Source organism: Notothenia rossii (assembly GCF_949606895.1).
Source record: "Notothenia rossii genome assembly, chromosome: 2".
Taxonomy (NCBI): Eukaryota; Metazoa; Chordata; class Actinopteri; order Perciformes; family Nototheniidae; genus Notothenia; species Notothenia rossii.
Window position 1 is genome coordinate 77,483,999 of NC_136904.1, and position 13,537 is coordinate 77,497,535.

A 13,537-nucleotide genomic window follows, 5' to 3' on the forward strand; every position below is an offset into this window, starting at 1 on the left:
AATTTTGACATTTAAAAAAATATTCCACTGAATTTAAAAAGAACGTTTGTCACACTTTGGGTTGATGACTTAAAGTAAAGTAAAGTAAAGCTTTCTCTACAACATCATGTGACAAAACCAAAAGGAAAAACACTACTAACCATGCTATGGAGCAGCTGCAGAGATATGGATACTCATGTGGTACAGAAAAGCTGTTAGTGGAATTGAAACATTGAACATATACTGTAGTCACAGCATAATTGAGGAAGTTACAGCTATTTAAAAAGTTGTTGACATGTATAAAATTGTAATGTGTCCTGAAAATGGCCCCCAGAATAGAGGTGATAAACCATGGAGGTAGTAAGCCATGTAAGAGGCTACAGTAAAAATATACAAATCATGTTTCTACTGATCTCTGATGAGACACTTAATGTTAAAAATAGATGCATTTATTGCCTTGCAAGAGTGTACTCATCACCATGGGTGGCCAGTGGATTTTGGACCCTGAGCCTTAGCAGTGTGTTTGTGCCAACTCTAAGATGCGACCCAATGATAATTAAACCTAATACATCTGAGTAATCTTCCACAGATTTTGCACTTGGTTTTATGAGCTCATCAGAGCTTTGCGTCCACTGAGTCACCGTCTCCTGCCCCTCTGATAAAGAGCATACTTCCCTCCAATCTGTTCTCATAGAATGACCTTTGAGAAAGCAGCGGAAAAATTCCCCATGGCGAGAGCATGTTTAGATCTCACTAATGCCTCTGATAGGAATGACTACTCTGATAAACAAGCAGCAGCCTCATGAACACACCATCAAAAGCTCTATGATTACTTTCATTGCAGGCTTAGGAAGGGCTCTTTCAAATATGCTGCTGCTAAAAAAATTACAATGTGAGTTTCTCTTGCAGTCATAATCTTGTAACTTTTGTGACACCACTAACCGGTTGGTCACTCGAACATTGGATTCCCAAAAGGAACAAACAACCAAAAGTAAATGAGATTGGTTTAGATTTATGGAGACTAAACAGAGAGATAAATAGAATTGGGAAAATGACTGTTCACCATAAATAATCAGTGGCAGCCTCTCATTGATTAAATGGGGCGAAGCCTGCGAGCTAGTTCAGGCAGTCAACTCGAGCACTTATGCTGCATTCATACATAACGCCCCTTGCCACTCTGCAACCAACCAAACAGAGTCTCCTTAATATGCCGCTCTATTTAACCTGCCAGATATCTCTCTATGCATTGCTTGCTGCTGCTATTGCTGCAGCTACCTCTACGTCGCTGCTGCTTGCCTGCTCCACCACCACCCCAGCTTCCACAAGTAGGCTCGGGGGTTGGCTATTTAATCATCACTCATCATGCTATGTATATCTATGGAGTGATGATGCCCGAGCCTAGTCGCCAAACTCAACTATATGCTGCTTCTAATAAACATGTTAAAGAAACACGTGAGTTGTCTGACTGAACAAAACATAAAATACCTGGAAATACTCAACAACAAGGGAACTGTGGAGATATCCAGCTGTAGACAGAGTTTAAGCTGCTTTCCTCCTGAAAGAAAACCAGAGGATCATCAATCCTACTGACACACACACACACACACACACACACACACACACACACACACACACACACACACACACACACACACACACACACACACACACGCACACACACACACACACATACACTTACATCGAGTTCCCAGGATGGTAAAACCATTGAAAATGTAAGTGCTTCTTCTATATATCTAAATCCATGTTGCTATGACGACCGCCAAGGAGAGGATGTGTAAAACACTAGACTTTTGTTATGGTTATGTAACCAAAATCAGCTGCTCAACCTTCTCAGGGCTAACCAGCTTTCACATTCCACCATCAAAGGATAATATCAGCACTCCTCTACTCAAAAGATGTGACACAGATCTGATAATCCTTCTCTTTAATCGATGGCTGAAGACTGATCAGATCTGTAATGCTTCAGTCCTAAAACAGAAATAAGGTTGGTTGCTGTGGATGAGGGGTAAAGAGAAAGCATAACAACAAGAGAGAATATAATTGGGTAAATTAAGTACAACAAATATATGATTTAGTTTCAAAACAGAAGACAGACTAATTCCCCAAATCCCCCTAAAACCAAAAGATGTTCAAATAAAGTGCTTTATTGAAATGTGATCTTTGAGACCTTGTGTGTCTCCAGTGTCTACATGACTGCTTCAGTGGATGCAGGCAGACTGTTATGTAAGTATGTAAAATCACACCTCATTAACTCATACAGTTCTTGTTCAGTATGAATAGGTCCAGTGTTTTAGCTGTTTGTCCATAGCTGTTACTAGCAATAACCCTGATCACTGATCCCCAGGTTCCGATAGAACGCTCTCTGGCCTGGAAACCCACACATATACACACAAACACACACACACACGCACACACACACATTACATAAACTTATACACAAAGACACATGTAACTAATGTCGATGCACACACTCAGGAAACAAAACAAACAAACAATTGTAATCAATAAATAAACATACATGCATATCCAACAGGCCCAAATCCCCCCTTGCACACACACACACACACACACACACACACACACACACACACACACACACACACACACACACACACACACACACACACACACACACACACACACACACACACACACACACACACACACACACACACACACACACACACACACACACACACACACACACACACACACATTTATGTATAGAGACAGGGCTAACATATACAAACATACACATGCAAACACTTTTGTGTACAAAGACACTCATCACACATACAACTTTTCCTGCATTTTCTGCACACAAAATGTGCACACATCAATACGCACACAAATACAACCGCACTGCTGAATCTCATTACTCGGTTTGCTTTCTCCTGGTGTGGCCTGGTTTGGTTTGGATTGGTTGTGTTTTTTATCTACAAACTATCAAGTTCATGCACTCAAGAGAAAAATATTTTATTTACTTTTCATTTTAACCTCTTCTCTTGAATTTAGTACAACAACTTGGAAATGAAATGACGGCAGCACTGATTGAAGATTTTTGCCTCATTAGTGTCCAAGTGTGTTTACATTTTCTTTCCCATTAACCAGCCTTTAAACTCTGCAAGGGGCCATACCATGTGCCCTTGTTTACTTCCTGTCTGTCTTCTTTTGATGATTGTTCTGTTATGTTTAGCAATCATAATTAAAAGGGTTTTGTTTTTCAGAAATCTAAAACAGAATATTCAATAAGTATTTCATGAATGGATATGGTCCCTTGATCACAGCGTTGTTAGCAACAGTCGGCTATCCCTAATAGCGGTCTGCTAGAGAAAAAGCAGAGCGGTTAATATCAAAATTGACCAGCCAAAATTGAATATTCAACTTGGTGTAATAAATCCCTTTAGTTGACAACCAACGTTGACAGCTGCTTACGTTATTAAATATTACTATTGATTCAATGTTGTGAGTTGATTGGAAATAGATTATGTATGGATATCTATTTTACTTTTTATTTTTTAAAGATGATTAAATGTCAGTATTTGCTTATCACAACCAATAGCAAACACACCCAGTTCGGTGTCGATGAATAAAACAGCAAAGATTTGTGTGATTGTTGGACTTCACAATGTTCTGAGTGACGCATGAGCTGCAGCGGGAGATAGACTCAAGTATCCCGTTCACATTAACACACGGCACGCTCCAACACAAACACATGCACGGGTCAGTCTATGAGCTGATGCCAATTTGGAAGTTAATTATTTCTCTTCAGTTTAGATTTTGTATTTTGTGAATGAGGTTAAAGGTTTTAGGCAGTTTAATTATGTGGAAATAATTAAAGAAAAATAATCTCATGAGGCACTACCCCAGCTAGCGGGGAACGTTCTCACAACTTTGGCTAACTTTACCTACAGGTTCTAATGATGTTTTAAAGAAAAGTTTGAATCTGATGTTCAAATAACCTTTTTAGGATGTTTATTATTTCAAATAATGTTCCTATAAGGTTTAAGGTTAACTAAGACATAACGTTTTAACTGCAACATTCAGAGGATGTTTTGAGGATGTTATTAAGGCCTGAGATGAAAGAAAGTGTTTTATAAAATGTTCCTTTAATGTGATACACATTAAAGATGTTCTTTATAAAACGTTCCCTCAATGTTGCATGATAACAAAAGAAGAACATTCTCCAAGCAACATTCTGAAAATGTTTTCAGGGTGTTATTGAGGACTAAGATGACAGATAGTGTTTTATAACATGTTCCTTTAACGTGATAGGTCAACAAGTTGAACATTTTGCCTGCAACATTCTAAGGATGTGTTTTGGACGTTGTCGGGTAACACATTAAAGATGTTCTTTATAAAACGTTGTCTCAATGTTACATGATAACAAAAGAAGAACATTCTCCAAGAAACATTCTGAAAATGTTTTCAGGAGGTTATTATGTTTTTATAAAATGTTCCTGTGATAGAAAATATTACAGTTTTTCTCGATTGCTAACACACATTAAAGATGTCCTTTATAAAACATTGTCTCAATGTTACATGATAACAAAAGAAGAACATTCTCCAAGAAACATTCTGAAAATGTTTTCAGGAGGTTATTATTTTTTTATAAAATGTTCCTGTGATAGAAAATATTACAGTTTTTCTCGATTGCTAACACACATTTTTTTTAAATTGCTCAGTTTCTCAGAACACTAAACATAATTCACAAAACCACACACCCAAAGTGCAAAACACCTCATTTCTCCTGCTAAGTGAAGAACTGCCCTCAAAACTACATACCACACTTACCAAATGCAAACTTTTGCACCAAATATAACACACTTCATTCATAATACTAGATTGTTTGACTACCCAACTACACACTGCTGAGCATAATCTAAAGCACTTTCATCTGTTATGGGCTGTGCTCTGTACATAGAGGTTTCTGCAGAGAAAGATTGCTTGAGTTTACAGAAATACAGTAAATGAAGAAATACAAATGAGTTGTTGACAACAAATCACATTTTATTTAAAAATCACATTGTGCAACATGCATCTCAGCACATAGTTACTATGTGTGATTGTTTGCCAAAACCCAGTTTGTAACTGCTGCTACCTGTTCCTCATAGAAAATCCTTAGCCTTCCACCTGCACCTCTTTGTTTCTCAGTTCTTCAGATAAGCAACAAAGATATAGTGGTTGGTCAGTGTCTGTGTTGCATAAAAGTAAGTTTACCACACTACATTGTGCAGGATTTTGTGTACAGTTATAGTATACAACATGCCAACAATTCAATTACAGTAATGAAGTAAATACGTTTCACACAACAGAGATAAGCACTGATATATCATGAACTATGCAGAGCTACAAACTGTTAACTAACCTGTTTTCAAGTCTAAGTGTCCGGATTACAGAGGCAACAGTACATCGGCTTAGATTAGGCTGAACCCTCTGTCCAGCCTCTCTCATCGTCAAACCGTGGTTGATAACATTTCATTTAATTAGAGAGTATTCTTCTTTGTCCACGTCCTCTCCCTCCAGCTCTACTTCTACCTCTCATTCTTCCTCCTCTCACTCTCAGCCCAGCTCTTCCTCTTCCTCTTGTTCTTGCTTCCATGTTGGCTTCCATTGTTGCTGTAAGAAAGTACTCACCTGTGGTCTTTTTATAGTTCTAACATCCTGATTGATGAGCCAACAATTATGCTAGCAGGTGTTTGGTCAGGTGGAACGTGTTTCTTGATCATTGGTCCATGTGTGAGGCATTTTGAATGTCAATGTTCTAAACCAGCTAACACGTGACTTTATGTCAGATTCCTGTGTTTTACGTGGAGAAACGTGTGCAATGGTTTGCAAAAAGTGCCATGTTGATTTGCAAATTGTGTGAAAAGCTGAATACGTGTTTAAAGTTTTGGAGATTTGAGCCGCTGTTTTGCTCTTTGAGTGTCAGTTAAAATAATTGTGCTTTATGTATAATTGTAGTGTGTAGTGTTAACAATCGAGAAAAACTGTAAGATGGTTATCAACAAACATGTTAAGAATGTTTTTAGAGAACGTTATCCTACCTTTCAGAAGAACATTCTGGGAACAACAAAAATAAAACGTCCAGCTGAAAACATTCCTAGAAGAGTGAATGGTAACATTCTCAGAATGTTTTTAAAAACAAACATTTCTTGCTGGGAATGCCTTAAGCCAAATGTGATCCATTGCACACTTCCTTGTCATACTGAATTCAGGGCCAGAGCAAACGAGCCAATTTATTTGTAATCATCAGTAACGCTTTCAACATAATATGGTTGAATTATGAGAGCATTCTTGATTGAAAACTGAATCATTGCACCCTTCAGTTTTGTCTGTTTTGTCACTTCAACAGGCATGAGCTGCGGTGCATATTAACACTGCAGAGACTCAATTCACTGGAGTTCGCTTCCACAGTCAGCCTTTCATTTGGCATCACATTTCACTTTTAACACCTGAACTTTGACCTGAAGCAGCCTTGTACTGACATAGAGGCGGTCCACCACACTTGAGGATTGTCAAGGTCAAAGCTTTTTTATATTTCATGCAAGTGGACTGCAAACAAAAGCCTTGGGAAAATGTAAATGTTTTTAATATTGTAGCAAAAACAACATTCCATAACGTTTTTTAATATCTGTAATGTTTAAGTCTGAGCCACTTACTGTATAAAAGCTAACACAACTGTACCAAAGTTGAGAATATTATACCTCTAAAATGTAATCACGCTTAGCATTCAACATCAAACAAAGAGAAAGAGTATACAAATATGTATTGAATAAAACTCCAAAAATTGGATCACATAAAAATATTTTTGTTTGTCTTTTTTGTTTTGTACCTTTTGTCTAGAAAGACGAAATTCACTTAACAAACTATGCCTGCATTCCATTAAAGTTCCTTTAAGAATAAGGCTGCATTTCGAATGTGAACCAGGTGCAACACAGACAGTAAACATTTCTGAAAAACGTATGCATGACAATCATGACCGATGGCAAAAATGTCTAAAGTCACGCGACCCTTGCTTCACGTATACTTCTCTTGTTCAAATTCTAATACCTACATTTTAATATCAACAATAGTTTTTCGATGGCAGGGTTTTTATGTTCCAGCAGGACTGGATGGTGGAAGAAACCATCTGGAAGAAAAGCGGATGTACTATAAACCAGGTCAAGGGTGCAGTCACAGTGATTCAATGAATCATCAGTCAAAGAGTGGCCATACGAATGAAAATAAAAATGTTTTCAGACGCAGCCAAGATATTCCAGAGTATGACATATAAAATAATCTTATTAATTTAAACCGAGGTCAGCAATGTTTAGAGGCATAATTCTACCATACTTGATCTTTGATCTTACTATAAGATATTGTTTCCTCTTATAATTTATTCCTGTAGTTTGTGAGGTGGTGAGGATGAACTTCAGATGCAAGATGGTTATTCTAAGCAGACCATTGATTCCAGTAAGAGACAGACCTTTCCTGCAGAGTGTGTTTGTCTAAGTGTTTCTCCAGCCAGAAGATATCAAACCACCCATGAGTCTAGATGTAGAGTTACATATAACAAGAGAAAACTGTTTCTGTCTGAAAAGTAAAATACCGGAGTAAAATTATGGTCTCTGGCTGAAGGAAAAAGCTGAATCGCAGACCTTTGGCTATTCCATTGCATGAACACACAAACCTAACCACATTTTTAAAATTAATTCTGACAGAACTAGTAAAACAGTGAAACACACCGACAGACAAGCTTTCATGCAGCTTTTCATGTATGCTGCTGCACTGTCACATGCATGCAGGTACAAGCTGCACACACAGAAGCTTAGTCAGGGATTTATTGGGAACCAAGGTAGTGGTTTGTACTTTAGGGGGCACTTAGAGAGTCACTCATGTCAGAGCTTAAACTAAAACACAGCCTCCGGTGAAACACACCCACAGAGTATGGCAAGCCATTTAGTATTTATTCCATATCCTTGATATCAGACGGCAGCTGCCTACTAGTTGGCTCTTCTTTCACTTGTTAGATATATGGTAAAACTAGTTTGGCACTCTGCTTTACTAGTTAAATAAAACATTACACTAGTCACTCTTTTTCAGCAACTAGTGGCACTTTTGTCCGACTAGTTACCACATAAGCCTTACTAGTGACGTCAGGAGCAGCACTTGTAGCACCAAAGTCCCAACTTGTAAGCTTTTTCATGAACTAGTGACCCTCTGACCGTACTTGTGACGCTAAAAGTCTTACAAGTTAACTAGTGCGCTGCAAAAGCTGACATGTGAACTAGTTACAAAAAAGAAGCAGAACTAGTTAACTAGTGGCGTACACTAGTTAACTAGTAAAGGCAAAAGGTTATACAGTCATACATGTTGACTAATGCATTTTTTGACACATCGTACCCAGAATTACACTCTTACTATTATTGCTAAAACACACACCTGTTTGACGGACTGGCCTTGACACTCCTGCACCATGTCTTTACCCTCAGGAAGAACTTTAGGTGGGAATCCTTCAGGTTTGGCAGCTTGTGTGAGTGTGTATGAGAGCACAAAGAGATATGACAGATAATAGTAGGACACGGAAGTTGTTTGAAGTGGATTAGAATTGGTGAATTTCTAAAACAATTGGCCATGCAGAAATGACCTCTTCTGTGCAATAGTGAAATAATCTTCTGAGAGAACCTGACAAGTGGATTTCTTGTTGGGCCAATAGCAGATATTGAACACAGGCAGACTGTTTATACAGCAGAGATCTGAGTTGTACAAAAACAGCTTTTGGCTGCACTCAATACTCAGAGACGGACAGAAAAGCTGGGGGACAGAGGAACAGACCGACATTCCTTAGAAGCAAACTAGGACAGATGCACAGTTGAAGTTGAAAATATTGCTTCTGAGAAACCGTCTGGTTAATGAGAGAGGAGGGGTAAAGTGAAGGGGATAGGGAGCAATAAAGCAGGAAAGCCAGACAGTAAGAATGGAGAAGAAAGAACAAAACCGTTACAGGGAGCAAGAAAAGGCAGCAATATGGGAGATGAATCATTGCCGTGTTCCTACAGTATGTGTGTTGCGGTTAACAGGAGGTGGTGAAGGAGGAGGTAGAGGCTATACATCAAAGAGGAAAATGAGTTCGACCTCTGCAAGAGAGGACAAAAGGGTTTGACCCCTGACATCTATAAAGATATAGTTACTCAGAAACATCTTTACCAAACACACTTTTTACACTGAGTGGAGAAGAAACAGTATTATCTGCCATTTGTTTGTTTTATGTCTCTCTTCTTTCTCTTCTGCATGGTTTGCTTGTATGTCTTTATCTCACCGGTGTCTAAACATACTGTATAACCACTCAGCCTATGTGGTTAATAATAATATGAAAGCTGTTCAGTGTTTTCTTTCTCTCCCTGAAACACAGAGACATAAAGTCACAGATAAGCGTGCGTGTGTTATGAATAAGATTTAAATAGTGTAGAGGTATAGAACAACTCCACTATGCGATAACACACTTGTCTCATCAGCCAAAATCACACAGCCGAGATACACTAGAGACAAGTGTCACCTTCTCTCTGATTGAGAATCTGCAGATTCACCCTGTTTGTTCACATTATTAGTATTCTGTTGCCGAGCGTGTGCACTGGTAGGAAAGTCATATCAGGATAACCATCAGAACTGAAGAGCAGAATACAAATTTCTTTTAACGGGATCAACAAATCTCTATTCAACAACAGTGGCTGAAGCTGTTGGGAAAACATGTTTCTCATTTCCTGCTGCTACCGAGAAAGTAGATATTAAAATCTGAGAAGTGGCTGGCATCCCGACATGGTCTTTTTACAGTTTCTGGATGATCGAGTTCATCATATTCAAACCTTTGCCACCTTTTGGAGCAGCCGAAGATTCAAAATTGCATCAATAAACGCTGGCTGCATCTCATTAGTCTAAACAAATGTTGTTTTCCCGCCATCACAAGTTCAATCAAAAGTGAGAGGGAATTTTTAGATGGTTCGATGGTACCTCAGCCAAAGAAGATATAAAACTATTAGTCAGTGATATTCAACCCTTTTATTTCAAGGTTTATTACATTTGTTTATAACGCTTGTTTCAGTTATTCATTTATGTAATAGGTTTTAGTTTTTGTTAAGTTTGTATGAAATATTGAAATGCAAGGCTGCATCACTAACTGAAATCTAAATGTTCTGAATGTCCTGTGCATCATATATCAGACACTTCCACGGCCCACCACCAAAATAAATATTCAGAAATGTTGTTATCTTTATTAGAATTTAAAACAACGCCATGTGTGTTTAAAACATGTGTAGCTTCTTTGTTGTAAAGAAATTGGTAAGTACTGAGAAAACTTTCCACCAGCACAAGGTCAAATGAGAATCCTGTTCAATTATAATTAGCTTATCTAAAAAACAATCCTGTGTTTAGAGAATATTGAGAGCATCCAGGTAGTTATCTAACCCTTCCAGCTGTGAGTTTACTAACCTGAGTTGAGTCACAGCTCTGACACCTGGGTGTACTTTATATAACACACACACTCAAAAGGAAAATAAATCACACAAAAGCGTACAGAAGGACTGTGCGCACACAGCTTCATGCACACACCACCATACACAAGAATGTAGGAGACTGTGTGCAGGTCTGGTATATACGGTGGCCCTGAAGACACCACAGCATTTCAGAAAACACTACAGCATTTCAGAAAACACAACAGCATTTCAGAAAACACAACAGCATTTCAAAAAACACTACAGCATTTCAGAAAACACAACAGCATTACAGAAAACACTACAGCATTTCACAAAACACTACAGCATTTCAGAAAACACAACAGCATTACAGAAAACACTACAGCATTTCACAAAACACTACAGCATTTCACAAAACACAACAGCATTTCACAAAACACTACAGCATTTCACAAAAACACAACAGCATTTCACAAAACACTACAGCATTTCACAAAACACTACAGCATTTCACAAAACGCCACAGCATTTCAGAAAACACTACAGCATTTCAGAAAACACCACAGCATTTCAGAAAACACAACAGCATTTCACAAAATGCAGCAGCATTTCACAAAACACAACAGCATTTCACAAAACACTACAGCATTTCACAAAATGCCGCTGTGATTGGTTGTTTTTACTGCCAGTCAAGAAATGACGCTTCGTGATTGGTCAGCACCCGAAAGGCAACATGTCCCAACACATCAGCCGTTAGCTGTTAGCACACACACTCAGAGCTCGAAGCTCCTCATATATGTTCAGAAAATGAACAAAAGTTAAACATGTAAAACCACAGACTGTCTATGTCATCGCGAATACAGTCGCACTCGCTGCTTTATTTATGTGTGTAGACAGAGCAGCTACAGGTTAGTTTAGCCTGATCGATCCGATTCCATTCAGAAAACATGCATTTTAAAAGGATATTCGCCTGCAGTCTTGTCTGCACACTTATTAAAGCATTAATTCATGGTTTTTACTAACCGGTATCAGTATGTAGTTACTTCGGCATCATTTTTAAACGTGTATTACAATTAAATCACGGTGAAATATGTTCATTTTTTGTAGTTAGTATCTCCCATAGCATTTACATGGAGATACGCCCCGCCCCCTCTGCAGCGCTTCTTGTTTGAATGACAGGAGTAAACACAGCTGACAGCCGCAGTGAAACTCGAGCGATTAGAGCGATGAATTAATAAAGCCTTAATTCATGTTTTTTTTCGCATGGCTCTAATCGCTAGAGTTTCACCGCGGCTGTCAGCTGTGTTTACTCCTGTCATTCAAACAAGACGCGCTGGAGAGGGGCCGGGGCTTATAGCCTATCCATGTAAATTCTATGGGAGATACTAACTACAACAAAATGAACATATTAATCGGAATCGGATCGATCAGGCTAAACTAACCTGTAGCTGCTCCGTCCACACTCACAACAACGTCATACAGACATAAATAAAGCAGCGAGTGTTCGCCATGACAGTGTAGTGTTTTTTGAAATGCTGTGGTGTCTTGCACTTCAGGGCCACCGTAGGTATAGGATAGATACAATTAGGATTACATGAGTCTCTGTGGACAGTGGCTGTGCATCTGTCAAGTGAATCAGCACTCAGACAGTAGGAGTACCTGGCTAGCTGGCTTAGTGATTCTGTTTGTCTCATCTGTCTCTCCATGACCAGACTGAATAAGCAGAGCCATTTGTCTAAAAGAGTCCTGTCAGTGTAACTACTGAAGCCAGAGCTGCTCCATGTCCTGCATAGATAATGAGCAAGGTGGCAAAAAAAAGCTCCAGAGAGGAGAAGTGAGTAACCGCAGTACATCAGTAAGAACATAACAATGTTTGCTAACAACATCAAGTCCCAGGTAGGAAAACATTTTCCTGAAAGCATGGCACCTGGTAGCATTTACTTATTCTATGAAATGAAAGAATGCATGTTGAAAAAGCAAAACTGAAACGTTGACTATTATTAGGTTTGTTGAAAGCAATAATATTAAGTTCAACCTAATATTTATTTTTCAAACATACTATTATTGCCTTCAACTAACCTAATACAGTCATGTGAAATGTGTTGACACAATACATTTAAGTAAACGTTTCAGTCTGTTCAGTTTAAGCTATCCTAGATAGGGATAAGGATAGATAACTAATTCCCAATAAGGCATCAAAGTTTTAATCGAGGATACCGAAAATCCAACAAAGTAAAATAAAAATCCAAGGCAATGCGCCAAGTCAGGCGATCGTATTTAAAAGGAATAGCGAGGCTTGAATGCATTAGAAATATATTTTTTGTCTAAGGAAGAGACTGATGTGGTATTCTACACGGACTGGAAGTAGTAACTGTTGACAAGCATTTTTTTATTTTGCACACATCAGGGTATAAGCACAAAACTATAGGTGCTCTGTACCTATATTTATTTGTGAAATAAATCTAAATCAAACCAACGATTACAAGCCTGCAGACATCGACTGGATTGTTTGACTTGTAATCTATCAATCAAAGAAAATGCAAGTGGCAGCTAGCTAGAAAATAGTCAGCTAACCAACTGACAACAACGTATTTGTCAGTGTTGCTACTGTTTTGTTGAGGAACAAGGTCAAATGCAACACAGTAGGAAGTAAAAACATGAAATGAGCCTGCATGGTGTACAAAGGAGTAAAGACATACCAGACCAACTTGGCACCGCAGTGTAACTTAGTGAACAAGGAAGAAAGCACCTGATAAAGCTAATGAGGAAGAAAAATGCATGGATCCTTGAAAAGGGGAAGTCATACGTCCCATAGCAGAGATGGAATCAAATGGGCAATAACACAGACAAAAACAATGAGGCGTCTTCTGCATTAATTTACTACACCCGGTAATTCAGCTCATTTTAATATAGCAACACTCGGAAAAATGTATAAATGAGACCCAATGGGAATATCGAGATGTGCTGCAAAATCAAACAAACACTATCAGCCGGACCAACCTTGAGCACCGTGGGCTTCAGTGTCACACAGGAGGTAACGTTGCAATACCAATTATGCTTGTTTCTAGGCTATTTTGGGGCAACGT